Below are 13,148 nucleotides of genomic sequence, written 5' to 3'. Positions count from 1 at the left end.
TTTATATGTACAGTTCAAACAATATCAAAGCAGTAAAAGCAGCATTTAGCACATTAGGCTCAAAACATGTAATAAAATCAGATAATAAATAAAGCCAAATAATAACAATTATACTAAGCTCGAATTCTTAACCCTGAACCAGTGGTTCTGGGTATAAATCCCCAGCAGAGTCGCCAGAGCTGTCACACCTCCTTTTTACGCGCCCGAGGGGGCGCAGGGAGTTTTTTCCAATTAAAGGACAATCGAAACGGGATTGGTTTATTTATTTCAGAGTCGCCACTTGGGAGATTTAGGGTGTCCCAAGTCACCAATTTTAATCCCGAATCGAGGAAAATAATGACTCTATATTACAGTCTGCGTACCAGAAATCTAGATAAGGAATTCTGTTAACCCGGGAGAAGGTGTTAGGCATTCCCGAGTTCCGTGGTTCTAGCACGGTCGCTCAACTGTTATATTTGGCTTATTTATCTGATTTTTAATACACTATGAACTTATGTGCAAATTTATCTTTTAACCGCTTTACTATTATTGTTTTTAGGAGAATGTGAACATCGCTTAAAACACGTCTTTGGACTGCGTCACATGAAATGCACCCACAATCCGAAACATATTTTATTTGATGTTTTAGAATTTGGATTTGGGTCGCATGAAATGCACACCCGAGTTTAAGAAAATTAAATTATTAAAGACGCGCCTAAAGCAACTAGCGCATTATTATTTTGCGGAGGCCGTGAAATTCGCTAAACAACCCTCCTGAATTCTAAGTAATTTAAACAAGTATTTACTGAGGGCCCCACAATTTGTGTTTTTATTTGGCGAGGCTCATCTCGTTCTTATTTTTTTAAGAATTTGCAACGTCATGGAAATGCATCTCGGGCCACGCCACAATCAATGCGCCCGTGACTAGAGACATATTTCGACTCCGTTGAGATTTGGATTTGGGTCACATAAATGTGCACCCGAGTTTAGGGAGATAACATTATTAAAGGCGCGCCTAAAGCAACTAGCGCATTATTATTTTGGGGTAGGGCCGTGAAATTTGCTAAACGACCCATCCCGGAATCTAAGTATTTAATACATATACTTTGTGAGGGCCCCGCAATTTGTCCCTTTTATTTGGCGAGGCTCGTCTCATTTTATTTTATTTTTTTATTATTATTTATTTATTTTTTATATTTTTTAAAGGGATGCCATTTTTTACGCTTTTAACCATACTAAACCTTACAGCTTCTTTACAACTAAAATCTCATAACTTGTTAGAAGTTTAATAAAAAGAGTTTGAGCGAATGAGTATTTCGGGAGTAGTAATAACATGTACTAATAATAAAAAATTTTGAATGAACTAAGCGAAGTAAAGGACGAACAAATTAACGTCAAACTTGTGTCATAGAACAATTAGTCAAACTTAATTACATGACGTCAAGTAAACAATAATAACATAACACAAAAATGAACTAAAATGCATACGGTGAAACATAAGCAGAATCTCAATTGATATATTGCAACTTCAAACATTGAACGTGAAATTTCTTTATCCAATACATCGAGACTTACTAACCTGAATAAACAAAAATGCTTAGAGCCATGGACCGAACCTCAACATCGACTTCAACGAACAAACTCGACGCGCCGGACCTCGACGAACAAAGACGACCTCAACGGACTGAATAAACAGAAATGCTTAGAGCCATGGACCGAACCTCAACATCGACTTCAACGAACAAACTCGACGCGCCGGACCTCGACGAACAAAGACGACCTCAACGGACTGAATAAACAGAAATGCTTAGAGCCATGGACCGAACCTCAACATCGACTTCAACGAACAAACTCGACGCGCCGGACCTCGACGAACAAAGACGACCTCAACGGACTGCACGACAACAGTGAAAGAATAACGATAACATCAGCTGAAGCAGTGGTGATCGCGTTTGGACGGTGGGGTTGCGGGCAGTGGTTGACGGGCCTGTTTGGTGGTCGACGACCGGACTGGGACGACGAACAGCTGAGGTCATCGGGGTGCAGCGATGGAGGGAGTTTTTAGTGGTCGCCCATGGTGGTTTTGAGGCAGCAGGTTGACGGGGATGGTACGTGGGGGTGCCGGAAGGTGGTGACTGGTTAGTCGCGATGGCTGGAGCTTGGACGTGAGAGAGTGGAGGCTATGGCGTTGTGGGTGTTCGTGGTTTTGTTGGTTGTTATGGGGGAGTTGGTCGGGACGGAGTTTGGGAGTATGGTGTTCGGTTGGGTGATGCTGGAGCCGAAGGGTTGTTGTCGACGGAGTTTGGGAGGAGACGGCTTGTTTGGTGGTGGTTATGGAGGAATTGGGTTTGACAGTAGGGTTTTCGTAGCTGGATGGGAGGGCGTCATTCAGTAGGGTTTTTTCCGCAGGGTTCTAGTAGTTTCTTTCTTTCTTCTCTTTTGAAGAAGAAAGAGGAACAGTAGTATGTGTTTTCCAAAAAATCCCTAGTCCGTTTTTTGTTGGTCCGTGTTTTTGTAATGGTTTGCCCCAAAAAATGAGCCCCACGCGTGGTGGGGTTCGAGGCATATGTCCCCCACGCGTGGTGGGGTTCCCCACGTGTCCTGGACACGGTTTATTATGGGCTAGGTCCGAAAATTAGGCCTAAAACCGGGTAGTTTGAACCCGAATATTATTCTTTTGCCCGGACCCGAGAAATAGAAACACGTTGCTTAACTAGTCCTATGTAAGCAAAATAACTACCAAAAATAAGACTAGTATTTAAACAAAACTATATCCTTTTAAATATTTTTTTCAAGATTTAAAATAGCTACAAAAAATATTAATAAAACTATTTTTTTGTAATTTTCGTTTTTAAATATTAAGATAAAATATGAGGTAATATTTTTGTATTTTTCAAAGTTAAAAATGACTATAGAATATTAATAAAACTATTTTTTGTAATTTTCGAATTTATATAAAGTACCAAAATAAAGTACAATTTTTGTATTTTTCAAGTTTATGAGAGATACATAAAATAAAATTTATATATATATTTTTGAAATTTTCTTTTGCAACGAAATAAAGTAAAAATAGTTAAAATAGCTATCTTGGACCCAATTTCACATATTCATGCTAAAAATGTGAAAATTCTCGGGAGGGTCAAAAATCACGTGCTTACAGCTGCCCCTCTTTGACTGGAAACACGAAGAGTTTTCCGACAAAGAACGACTAAACGTGTTTTTGACCCGGCCATTACTTGGACGGACTACACTTAAGGACAGAGTCGCCAGAGCTGTCACACCTCCTTTTTCCGCGCCCGAGGGGCGCAGGGGGAGTTTTTTCCAATTAAAGGACAATCGAAACGGGATTGGTTTAATTATTTCAGAGTCGCCACTTGGGAGATTTAGGGTGTCCCAAGTCACCAATTTTAATCCCGAATCGAGGAAAAGAATGACTCTATATTACAGTCTGCGTACCAGAAATCTAGATAAGGAATTCTGTTAACCCGGGAGAAGGTGTTAGGCATTCCCGAGTTCCGTGGTTCTAGCACGGTCGCTCAACTGTTATATTCGGCTTATTTATCTGATTTTAAAATACAATTATGAACCAATGTGCCAATTTTAACTTTTTGCCGCTTTATTATTGTTTTTACAAGAATGTGAACATCGCTTAAAACACGTCTTTGGACTGCGTCACATGAAATGCACCCACAATCCGGAACGCATTTTATTTGATGTTTTGAGATTTGGATTTGGGTCGCATGAAATGCACACCCGAGCTTAAGAAAGTAAATTATTAAACACGCGCCTAAAGAGACTATCGCGTTATTATTTTGGGAAGGCCACGAAATTCACTAAGCGGCCCTCCTGAATTCTAAGTAATTTAAAACAAGTATTTACTGAGGGCCCCGCAATTTGTATTTTTATTCGGCGAGGCTCATCTCATTCTTATTTTTTTTAAGAATTTGCAACGTCATGGAAATGCATCTCGGGCCACGCCACAATCAATGCGCCCGTGACTAGAGACATATTTCGACTCCGTTGAGATTTGGATTTGGGTCACATAAATGTGCACCCGAGTTTAGGGAGATAACATTATTAAAGGCGCGCCTAAAGCAACTAGCGCATTATTATTTTTGGGGTAGGGCCGTGAAATTTGCTAAACGGCCCGTCCCAGAATCTAAGTATTTGATACATATATTTTGTGAGGGCTCCGCAATCTGTATATTTTTTCCGGCGAGGCTCGTCTCATTTTATTTATTTTATTATTATTTTTTATTCATTTTTTTTTATAATTATTTATTTATTTTTAAAGGATGCCATTTCTACGCCTTTAACAATACTAAACTTACGGCCTCTGTACAACTAAAATCTCATAACTTGTCAAGATTTAATAAAAGAAGCTAGGCGAATGAGTGTTTCGGGCGTAGTAACAACAGGTACTAATATTAATTTTGTCCAAATAAACTAAGACAATAATAACATAACACATTGAACGTAAATAATAACAATACTAATCTTGGGACTACTAATACAACTAAATCAAATGACATCAAGTAATCAATAATAACATAACACAAAAATGAACTAAAATGCATACGGTGAAACATAAGCAGAAAATTATCATATCAATTTTTATATTGCATCTCAAACATTCAACGTAAGTTTATTTATCTAATACATCGAGGTTTACTAACCTTTGCACCTCGACAAACTCAGAGCGACAAACACGATTCCAACGGAACTTAAGCCGGACCTTTCTGAACAAAGAACAACGACGGAACCTCGGACAGCGCCTCGACGTACCGGACCTCGACTCAACCTTTGGAACTTGGACTGGAACTCGACCTCAACACAAGGTCAAGCAGCTCACCTCCATGAACTCCGGCTCAACTAGTGGCGTGAAGCTGACGGACTGTTTAGTCGACGATTGTGGGGGTCGACGGGCAGTGTTTAATGGTGACGGGGTGATGGTTGTCGACTGGAAAATGACGAGGGCGTTGGTTGCGACAGTAGGGTGGGTTGTTTGGGCAGTGGTTAATGGCTGGAGTTCGGACGTGAGAGAGTGGTTGGTTTTGGGTTATGGTCGCCGGACATGGTGGAGAGCTCGACAACGCAGCAACAGCTGCTCGAGTTCCGGCGAGGGGGCAGCGACGACGCGATGGAAACGTAGCAGCAGTCGCTGCTTGACGGGGGCTAGACGCGGTGGGTCGTTGACAGAGTGGTTTTGGGTGGAACGAGGGTGGTCGTTTGAGAGGCTTGGTGGTTATGGCGGAGGAGATGGTGGCGATGGCGTTGGAGGGGACAGTAGTATTTTTGACGGGGAGGTCTGTGTGTTTTGACGCCACGAGGAGGAGGGTCTCGTGGGTTTTTGACGATGGGTGAGTCCTCTAACTGGAGGTGGAAGGGTAGGGTTTTGGTTTTCTTCTTCTGAGGAAGAAGATAGATCCACAGTGATCTTTTCCAAAAATTTTCAAAAAAAGTCCGTTTTTTTTCAATTCCCAAAAATCCTCCCCCCTTTCATGTTTTGTCCGTGTATTTGTAATGTTTTGCCCTCAAAAAATGAGCCCCACGCGTGGTGGGGTTCAAGGCATATGTCCCCCACGCGTGGTGGGGTTCCCCACGTGTCCTGGACACGGTTTATTATGGGCTCGGTCCGAAAATTAGGCCTAAAACCGGGTAGTTTAAACCCGAATATTATTCTTTTGCCAGGACCCGAGAAATAGGAACACGTTGCTTAACTAGTCCTATGTAAGCAAAATAACTACCAAAAATAAGACTAGTATTTAAACAAAACTATATCTTTTTGAATATTTTTTCAAGATTTAAAATAGCTACAAAATATTAATGAAACTATATTTTTTTTGTAATTTTCGTTTTAAATATTAAGATAAAATATGAGGTAATATTTTTGTATTTTTCAAAGTTAAAATGACTATAAAACCTTAATAGAACTATATTTTATTTATTTTTTTGTAATTTTCGAAATTATATAAAGTACAAAAATAAAGTGCAATTTTTGTATTTTTCAAATTTATGAGAGATACATAAACTAAAATTTATATATATATTTTTTGAAATTTTTCTTTTTGCAACGAAATAAAGTAAAAATAGTTAAAATGGCTATACTAGTCCTAAATTAGATATTTAAGCTTAAGAACGTAAAAATTCCCGGGGAGGGTCAAAAATCACGTGCTTACAGCTGCCCCTCTTTGACTGGAAACACGAAGAGTTTTCCGACAAAGAACGACTAGACGTGTTTTTGACCCGACCATTACTTGGACGGACTACACTTAAGGAAAGGGAGGGAATGTGACCGAGCCCTGGTATCTGAGCTGCCTACATATCCTTGGTTATACAGGAATCAGGCCACGTGTAGTTCGGGAATGAGAGAGATAGTGAAGTGTACCGAGGTGAAGAGCCGATCGAGGTGCCGTTCCGTTGAGGTTCCGGTCCGCGGTCCTGTCATTACAACAAAAATGAAAACTGAAAAAGACTAACTAAGCCTATCAGCTACTAGTTACAAGGATTCCCCCAGGGTATCATGATTGGTTCATAGGTGACATGGCATGTGGGAGACCGGCTAAACGACCTCATCTCGAAGATTTCGCCAAGTCGTCCCGAGAGCAGTGGGACTGGATAGCAAAGGAAGAAGGCTATCGAGTTGAGATTGGTAAACTGAAGCAGCAAGTTGAGAGTCTGAAATTCGAGAACCGTGTACAGGTTGCCGCGGATCAAGGTGAAAAGAACAGATTGGCTCGAGAAAACGAAGCGCTTAGGGCCCAAAACCGGCAATTGAAGATAACCGTCGATAGGCAACCGAGGAGCCGATCCGATGAGCAATTAATAAAAAGATTGGAAAATGAAGTCAGGGAATGGCGGGATGAATTAGATAAATCCGAAAATATCATGGCAGAGCTTAAAACACAGTGGGCTACCAGAACAGAGGAGCGTCGTCAGTACTTGAATCAGTTGAAAAGGGACCATGAGAAAATTGTCGCCAATTTAAAGAGAAAAGTGGTCGCTCTTGAAGGTAAAATGGCTAGGCAGGCTAGAGATCTTAGAATTGAAAGTGGACATTGTTACGACTTGTTGGACCAAATGGAGGTAGAAGTGCAGCAGCTGCAAGATCAACACCTGCAGGACTCTCGAGCTTTAAAAACATGCAGTGATCAGATAAGACGATTGCTTATAGAAAAGAAGCAAACAAAAGACAGGATTAGAGCCATTGCTCATGCTATTTTCAGGAGATGCCGGGTTTGTGAAGACATGACCTATACTACTTTTTTCTCAGCAGTGATGATCTATGTGAAGCGAACTATGAATGAATTAGAACAGCTTGAAAGGGATTTGGATCCTAGGCCCGCGGCGAGGCCGAACGACGCCCCGCGGACACCTAAGTTTGAAGCACTAGAGTATGCATAGTCGTCTGTAGTTTTCTACCTTTTGAGTCTGTCTTTCGTATGTCAGTTATCTTTTCAGGTCAAGTATGTCTGCAGTCTTAGAGTCTGTGTTTGCTTTTAATTTACGTCTGTTAGTTTCATTCCGAAAAGTGTTTAGTTTGTAATAGTTTGTTTTAGTAATGAAAATTGAAAATTTCAAAAAAAAAATCCTTATTTCCACCCTTTATTTTTGCATTTATTTTCATGAACTACGCTTGGTCTGATTCGTGCGGGGTCACGATACGTAGGCAATCTCCATAGGATTCGACCGTAATCTTAAAATGATAAAAAGAAAGAAGAGAGAAACAAAGAAAGAGAGAGAGATAAAAAGGGAGAGAAAATAAAGAGAAGGAAAGAAAAAGAGCGGAAAAACAAAAAGAGAAAGAAAAAAAGAAGAAGAAAAGAGTGGGAAACAAAAGAGAAAGAAATAGAAGAAAGAAAAGGACACAATAAAGGGATAGAGTGAGAAAATTGAAAGAAAGGTAAAAAGAAACAAAGAACGAAATGCCGGGATGACGCATGCAATCGAGCAAACGCATAATAGAAATGATTAACTGTATAAGTGCATTCATGCCAACGTGCGGTTGTCAAATCTGTTAAGACTTAATCGCTAACAAAGTGGTTGGCTAAATGTGTGAGTCCAGGCAGGTGGTTAGTTGATTGGTAATTCTGGCAACTCACCCGTACAACACCCGGTCGAAAGATAAAGTAAAAATGACAGGGCATGACTCGGAAATCAGCATCGTAGACCCTTCAAATGAAGTTGAGGTAACAGATGTGGGTGCTATGAAAGAAGAGATGAGGAAACTAAAAGCACAAATGGCTGAAATGCATAGAGCATGGTCTCAGGGACACCTGGCACCACTATATCCCGCTAATCCATCTTACATCCCACCCCTGGCTCAAGCTCAGAAGCCCACCACTCCCCACGCATCTTCAGCCTTCCCCTATCACGCCCAGGGCTATGGTACCACTTCATACGCTCCCCCAGCTCCACCCCCAAACAAAACCCTACCCCACCCACGGTTCCAGTCTTTGTGGCACCTCCCCCAGCCCCATTACATAGATCGTCCAGTGAGCCGTTATTCTAAGCTCACGACACCCAATATTACCCCCCCCCCCGAACCCACTTTCAAAGCGCTTAAGCCATATACCTATTCTCCCCATTTTGAAATCCCGGGAGAGGTTGAGAAACCGGTTAAGAATACAGAACAGGAGGAAGTGATTCGTAAAGTCAAAAGCCTGGAGCAATCCTTCAGGAACATGCATGGTTTAGGTAACCAAGTCAGCGTCGCATACAAAGATTTGTGCCCTTTCCCTGATGTTCAGTTGCCTGCGGGGTTTAAAATGCCGAAGTTTGACTTGTATGAGGGGCACAGTGACCCAGTAGCCCATCTGCGTGGCTTTTGTAGCAAAATGAGAGGTTCTGGGAGGAAGGATAAATTGTTGATAGCATATTTCGGTCAAAGCCTGAGCGGATCCACACTAGAATGGTACACTAGACAGGACCCCTGCCGATGGTATACATGGGATGATTTGGCACAGGCATTCATTGGCCATTTTCAGTATAACCTTGAGATAGTCCCCGACCATCTGTCATTGTTGAAGCTGGAAAAGAAGCCTAGGGAAAGTTTTAGAGAGTTTGGTTTCCGCTGGAGGGAACAAGCAGCAAGGGTTGATCCTCTGATGAGGGAGAGTGAGATGGTAGATTACTTCTTGCAAACATTGGAGCCTACCTATTTTGGTCATCTAGTGACATCTGAGTCGGAAAGTCGTTTAATGAAGTGGTAAAGATGGGAGCCATGATTGAGGAAGGATTGAAATCTAACAAGATCTTGAGCTACTCGGCATTGAAAGCAACCACCCAGGCCATCCAAAGCGGTACTGGTGGTGTGCTTGGAAAGAAGAAGAAGGAAGAAGTTGCTACGGTTGAAGCTAGTGCTTGGTCCAGGCCCAATAACCCTCCACTCTACTACAACCAACCTAGACTCCACCATCCAAACTACCCATATACCCCATATGGCCCACCGCAACACTACTATCCACCACCAGAACCACACTTTTCTATACACCACGCCCAGACATACATGCAGCCTCCGGTACACTCACAATGGCGTGCACCAAATTCCCAAAACACACATCCACCCCCACAAAACAACTATCCACCTCCCAGGGCAAACAGACCAGGAATCAGCTTCCGCCCAAACCAAGCTTTTAGAAGTGAGAAGGCCCCAAACAGAAAAACATTTACTCCGCTGGGAGAATCTTACACCGCTCTCTTCCATAGATTGAAACAGTTGGGAATGTTGACCCCAATTGAGTCCAAAGCACAAACCCCCTTCCCAAAAACCTGGACCATTCTGTTAGCTGCGAGTATTGCTCAGGGATGTTGGGGCACGATACTGAAAAATGTTGGAAGTTGAAAAACGCGATACAAGAACTCATTGATAATCGCCGTATTGAAGTACAGGCTCCAAAGGCCCCAAACATCAATCAAAATCTGTTACCAGCGCATTATGAAGCCAATATGATCGAACTGATACATAAGGGGACAGAGCCTAAAAAACCCTCGCAGATAGTCATGGTGATCCGTTCTACGGAAGCCAAGGTCAAAGAAAAGACAGTGAGCGCAAGGCCAGTAGTTCAGCTAAAAGCAATAAAAGATAAGCCAGTGTTGGTAATGGGAAAAGGACCATTTGTTGCTGCAAGAAAGCCAGAGCCAGTCAAGTTAGTGGTACCAGGGTCATCATCTGCACCCGTGGTTGTTGTGAAAGGGGCCAACATCGAACCAGTTGTCATAAAACTGATAGTCCAATTACCCGTGGTTGATAGCAAAGCCGTACCATGGAAATATGACAAGGTAGTGGTGACATACAAAGGAAAGGAAATTGAGGAATAGAGTTGTGAAGCACAAGGACTAACTCGGTCGGGACGTTGTTTTGCTCCCGAAGAGTTGAGAAAGGCTAAGGGCGCTAAAGACAATCCAGTGCTAGTCAAAAAAGCTGTGACGGAAGAAGAGGCAGAAGATTTTCTGAAAAAGATGAAAGTGCAAGATTATTCCATTGTTGAACAATTGAGAAAAACACCGGCCCAAATCTCGTTGTTGTCGTTATTGATCCATTCTAACGAGCATTGCCGAGCTTTGATGAAGATATTGAATGAAGCTCATGTGCTCGACAAAATTTCAGTAAACCATCTGGAGACAATTGCCAACAAGATCTTTGAAGTGAATAGGGTAGCATTTTCTGATGATGAATTGCCTGTGGAAGGCACAGAACACAATAAAGCTCTCTACTTGACGGTCAAGTGTGAAGGTTCAATGGTTACTCGGGCACTGATCGATAACGGGTCGAGTGCAAATATTTGCACGTTGTCCACATTGAACAAGTTGAAGATTGATGATGATAGAATTCACAAAAATAGCATTTGTGTTCGAGGGTTCGACGGAGGGGGAACAAACACAGTAGGGGATATTGTACTCGAATTAACTATTGGCCCAGTCGAGTTCACTATGGAATTTCAGGTGTTGGATGCTGCAGTATCCTACAATCTTTTATTGGGTCGACCATGGATCCACGCGGCCAAAGTCGTGCCCTCCACACTGCACCAAATGGTCAAGTTCGAGTGGGACAGACAAGAAATTGTGTTATATGGGGAAGATCCCACATGCGCCATGAATGATGCCATTGTGCCCTTTATAGAAACTGAAGATGATAAGGGACTATGGGTTTATCAGGTCTTCGACACGATTTCGGTGAGCAGAGTGCCCGAGGGTAAAAGCATACCATGTCCCAGGATCGCAGCTGCGACCGTCATGGTAGTATCAGAAATGCTGAGTAACGGGTTCGTGCCAGGAAAAGGTCTGGGGGCTGAACTTCAGGGCATTATTCAACCTGTTTCTCTGCCCAAAAATCTGGACACCTTCGGATTGGGGTTCAAACCAACAGCGGCAGATGTTAGAAGGGCTCGTAAATTGAAAAAGAAAGTTTGGGTTCTCCCCAAATCGATTCCACGCTTGTCCAGGTCTTTCGTCAGGCCAGGTAGCAAGAAGCAGTCATTGGCAAAGGTGTCGGGTCCACTGATTGGGGCAGAAGAGAATTTGGATAAGGTGTTTGAGAGATTATTTGCTGAAGTAAACATGGTTCAGGCCGAGGAAGGGTCAAGCGGAGCAAACATACAGTACATCGGACCACATGCTAACATCAACAATTGGGAAGCTACTCCTCTTCCAATTCGGAGGGAGTCGTGGTAGTGGGTTTTGTTTTCCTTTTGTCACCTGGGTTATTCCAGGGTTTGTAATCCAGTTGCTATGTTCCGTCCGTTTGGATGAGTTAAAACCTTGTTATCTTTACATTCAATGAAATGCAATTTTCTTCGTTCCTAATTTTATTTCCATTTTTTTTCTTCTTTTCTTTTGTACAGTTCTTTTTATGTTGATATCAATGATATGACATGCATGAGGAATCTTCGGCCCAGTTTTAAAAGCCAATCTAGCTCGGAAGTAATAATACAAGAAATCGAGTGTGATGATGCGGTGGATTGTAACAACGATGAAGCTTATGAGGAAATTAGTAAAGAATTAAGTCATTTTGAAGAAAAACCCAAACCTAACCTAAATGACACAGAAGCAGTTAATCTAGGGGACCAAGACAATGTGCGGGAAACTAAAGTAAGTGTTCATCTGGAGCCACAACTCAAGGAGGAGATAATTAAAGTATTGCGTGAGTACAAAGATGTTTTTGCATGGTCGTATGATGATATGCCGGGACTAAGCACCGATTTGGTGGTTCATAAATTACCCACTGATCCGGCACTTCTCCCTGTCAAGTAGAAGTTGAGAAAGTTCAAAACGGATATAAGTGTGAAGATCAAAGAAGAGATTACCAAGCAGTTTGAGGCAAAGGTCATTCGGGTTACACGGTACCCCACTTGGTTAGCTAATGTTGTGCCTGTGCCGAAGAAAGATGGCAAGACCAGGTTATGTGTCGATTATCGGGATCTTAACAAGGCAAGTCCAAAAGACAATTTCCCACTACCCAACATCCACATACTGATTGACAATTGTGCCAAACATGATATTGGTTCTTTTGTGGATTGTTACGCGGGTTATCATCAGATTCTAATGGACGAGGAAGATGCGGAAAAGACGGCATTCATCACGCCATGGGGAACGTATTGTTATCGGGTCATGCCGTTTGGTTTAAACGCTGGGACAACTTATATGAGGGTCATGACAACCATATTCCATGATATGATACATAAGGAAATCGAGGTGTACGTGGATGATGTGATCGTGAAGTCTAGACAGCAGTCCGACCATGTCAGAGATTTGAGAAAGTTCTTTCAAAGGCTTCGCAGGTACAATCTTAAGCTCAATCCTGCAAAGTGTGCTTTCGGGGTGCCATCTGGGAAGTTGTTGGGGTTTATAGTCAGCCGGCGGGGTATTGAATTAGACCCGTCGAAGATCAAAGCTATTCAGGAATTGCCACCTCCAAGAAACAAAATCGAGGTGATGAGTTTGTTGGGAAGATTGAACTATATCAGCAGTTCATTGCTCAGCTCACAACAACTTGTGAGCCAATTTTCAAATTGTTGAAGAAAGACGCTGCGGTCAAATGGACTGATGAATGTCAGGAGGCTTTTGATAAGATAAAGGGGTATTTGTTGAACCCACCCGTGTTGGTCCCGCCAGAACCAGGGAGGCCTTTGATTCTATATCTGACAGTTTTGGATGGTTCATTCGACTGT

This window comes from Nicotiana sylvestris, chromosome 3 (assembly GCF_000393655.2).
Source record: "Nicotiana sylvestris chromosome 3, ASM39365v2, whole genome shotgun sequence".
Lineage (NCBI taxonomy): Eukaryota > Viridiplantae > Streptophyta > Magnoliopsida > Solanales > Solanaceae > Nicotiana > Nicotiana sylvestris.
The sequence above is the reverse complement of the archived record's forward strand: the minus strand, read 5'-3'. Positions refer to the sequence as shown.